A 3,773-nucleotide genomic window follows, 5' to 3' on the forward strand; every position below is an offset into this window, starting at 1 on the left:
AATCCAGTAGAAAACTACAAGCCAATCGGAAAACTCTCAATAATACCGAAATTATTTCATAAATTAGTTTATTATTACTACTTACCAAATTCTCGACCTTCGTCTTCCGACACTCATCGGAACTGTTCTGCCGGTTAGGGGGGCATGCCTCCACTACCGCTATAACAACTTCCTTATCGGTTGAATTCCACCCTGGGACCGTGGTAACATTTCGTCAAGGTGGAGCCGCGTGTTGTATGCCTATTGGCACAACAGGTACCTGTGTCCAGATTCCTCTCTGCAGCAAATAGAACATCGGAAAAGGTGTCGTAAGTATTTCTGACATGTCGTTATCTGATACCGTCGTTAGCACTAGGCTCAGGCGACTGTGACTTGTCGTCAGTTCGTAGGCAGTCCACCTCCAATCGAAAGCTGCTGTTGATTTCTTCGCTGCATATTGCATTACCACTCTACGTTAAAGATATAGCCCTATCTTTGTTGCAAAATTGTTTGCTGCATTCCAGCAAGTATTTGATGCGATCATCTTGGTGATTAGATTTTCTGGGCACAACTTTCTATTGCGTTGTTGCAGTTTGGGCAGAATGGAGTGTCCTCCAGATTAAACCGATAGAGGTACTTCAAAAAACAACCGTCGCCCTTCTGCTTTGCCATTCTTCTCTCGAATGCAGTCTCTCTTCAGCTTTTACTTCCAATGACGGCTTAGCCCGTCGCCTGCCATAGAGATGGCTCAATTCCTTTGCCTGAATGTCAGCAGGTAGTTTTCTCACGATAACGCCTATTGCGTCTCTTGAGACCGTTTTGTAGCCACAAGCCATCATTATTGCACTTCGGCGAAGCACCTGTGCTGCATATTATATGCTGGATGTTTTAGTTCGGCCGATATCGGGGCAGTGTAGAAAGCTACGGTGTCTTCAACCGTCGATAAGACACGCCCTCTGCTGCCTTTACTACTGTTTTCTCCGCCCCCTGATAAGTACCGCCTCGGTTTTTTGGGCTGCCAATTCCAATCTGGCCTTTGCCAACCATAGTCTCACCCTTGCTGCTGCGTCATTGCTTTTTGCATCCAGCTGGTCTTGATTTGGTGCCTTTTATGGTCGCGGTCTGCATTGTATTGCAAAAGTAAGTTGAAGTAAATTGTTTTCTAATAAAAATTTTACAGCTGAATGGATTGCGCTTTCGATAGATGATTAACGATTTTTTATAGCCGGAATTGGATGGTATTGATCTGGACAACGTTTATTTTCAACAAGACGGCGCTACGTGCTACACAAGCAACGATACCATTGATCTTTTACGGGAAAAGTTTCCGGACCTTGTTATCTCTCGAAGAGGTGATCCCAATTGGCCACTGACATTTTGTGATTCAACACCTTGTGACTTTTCTTTGAGACCACGTGAAAGAGAAGGTCTACGCCAACAGCCCAGGGTCGATTCAAGACCTCAAAGGGCGACCTTTTTTAACCTTCTTTTGTTTATTAACAGAGTTTTTTTCTTTTTAACTTACAGTTTTGGTAGCTTTAAATAAAAAAAATACCAGTCTAACGGTTAGACGCGATAGAAGTGAAACCTTCCGTAAAACAAACTGAGAGAGAATGAGACGAAAGCAGCATTAGGGGCGGGATAATTATAGGTTCATTATAATATTGCTATAAAGTTCATATTTTATTTTCTTCATTTTATTATTATTCATCCTCAATGTTTTCAATTTCAACAAATGATACGAGTGGCTTATGATAGCTAAAATATGATACAAATGCTTTGGTTTCGATGTTGTCAAAAAAAATACCCAAACGGACCGAAGAAACAGACTTACAAATTTCTTCCATTTTCGTCTACTTGTATTCATATAAAAATTTATGTCTCTTCCCACCAAAGCTAAATGTATTAGTATATTTCTTCTTGTATTTATTCAAGGCCGAAATCCCGGCCGTACTGCAATACCGGGCCAACCCGTGGCAGAGGTGGAGCAAGCCACTAAAACACTCCGCCCATTTCCAAAAATCAGTTTAACATTTGTTGTCCTCCGATGGAGGATCTATCAGATGTTAAGCTGATAAGAACAGATAAAGTGGGCTTCAAGACCGTTTTCCCCGGGGGGACATTTCCCCCCGGGGTGATACATAAAAAATTCCCGCACTCTTTTCGAGAGTGACGGTTCGCTAGATATATTAAAATCAGTTTAACATTTGTTGTCCTCCGATGAAGGATCTATCTATGTTAAGCTGATTAAGCTACACTTTGATCTTAGCCATAAGGCCGAGAAGCGATAACCATACACAACCAACAAACTACCTTGTCAATACATTTTCTAATAAACCTTTTGAGAATTACACGTTCACAAAAATTAATGTACGAAATATTTATACCAATTCACTTAAACTGACTTTCAGTATCTAAACCAAAAATAAGAAAAGCCAAAAACCTGTTTTCAATAAATAATCAGAAATGTCCTACAATGCAAATTTTTTTTTTTCTTGTGATTCGAACCAAGAATTTTAGATCGGAAGCTCACATTGCTAGCCGCTCGGCTATCGCGCCATGCTGTTGGCGTTGGCCTAAAACTTATTTAGTTCGTCGCTACGTTTATATCAACATATAATATAACGCTTCGTAACTAAATAACTTTTAGGCCACCGCCAACAGCATGGCGCGGTAGCCGAGCGGCTAGCAATGTGAGCTTCCGATCCAAAATCTTTGGTTCGAATCACAAGAAAAAATAAAAGTTATTTAGTTCGTCGCTACGTTTATATCAACATATAATATAACGCTTCGAAGCCAAGATGGTCGCTTTTTCGTTTCACTTTTTCTCAAATCACTCCCAACGATTCTAAAGAAGTTTTCACTTCAAAAAGGAACAATACCCAAACTTCAAAATTTTCGCATATTGGGTATAAAAAAGCACTAAATTTATCGCGAAGAGCAAATGGTTGCACTCTCTGATGGGCGTTATCTTGTTTCTATCATTCCCGGTTACTATCTATATGTATACTTTTGTCAAGTATAGACGTGCAGTCAGACAGCTCGTCAAAAGTACCAAAATAGATTCAGAAAAACGCGCGTAACTACTGTAGCAGACCCTTGTCATGTCGGTCTCCTTGCCGCGGCGAGAGAGATTCGCGAGAATGGCAGCAAAGCCAATTACGGTGGAGATACATACAGACGGCCAACAAGACGGTCTACTGTCCAAGACTATCTTGACAGCTATCTTTGGAAAGCTATCGGTGAGTCGAAAGACGCGCCGACTTTCGAGGGGAAAAGCGTGGTGGACGGCATCGCAAAGGTGCACTGTTCCAACGCCTTTTACGCATAAGTGTTCAGAACAAAGATCTTGACCCGACTCTCTGGAGACTATGTTCGTGCACCAGGTAGAAATCCGCTACCACTTCGGTGGCGGGTTCCCACCTGGTGCTGGGTATCGATCTTGGGTCCCCCAAGGTTCTTTAGTCGAAGTACGTTTGCCGACCTCACCTACATCTGGGGAGAATCCATTTCCGTGTCCAGGATAAGGAGGAGGAAAAAGCGTAAATATACTCAGTCTCATTACTGAAGTAATATTTTCACAGATAAATCTGCAGCATGGCAAAGCATCTACGGCTCTCCTGTGCCGTAGGCATGCAAAACTGGAAACAAACTCACACATAATACTAATACAAGAACCATGGGTATTAGACCGGAGTGAAATACGTCAATTTTTTCAAATCATATCGTAATAGCAGGGAAAAGTTGCTACATATCAATACAAATTTAGGAAAAAAAAGAAATTTCAAATCGGT

At 41.6% G+C, this 3,773-nt stretch overlaps 2 pseudogenes; both read right to left on the bottom strand.

The window, feature by feature from the left end:
* Positions 1-1,905: 1,905 nt before the first annotated feature.
* On the bottom strand, positions 1,906-2,086 carry LOC129250950 (U2 spliceosomal RNA; annotated as a pseudogene).
* A 64-nt stretch (positions 2,087-2,150) lies between these two features.
* LOC129251039 (U2 spliceosomal RNA) lies at positions 2,151-2,268 on the bottom strand (annotated as a pseudogene).
* Positions 2,269-3,773: the final 1,505 nt, after the last annotated feature.

This window comes from Anastrepha obliqua, chromosome 6, assembly GCF_027943255.1.
Source record: "Anastrepha obliqua isolate idAnaObli1 chromosome 6, idAnaObli1_1.0, whole genome shotgun sequence".
NCBI lineage: Eukaryota > Metazoa > Arthropoda > Insecta > Diptera > Tephritidae > Anastrepha > Anastrepha obliqua.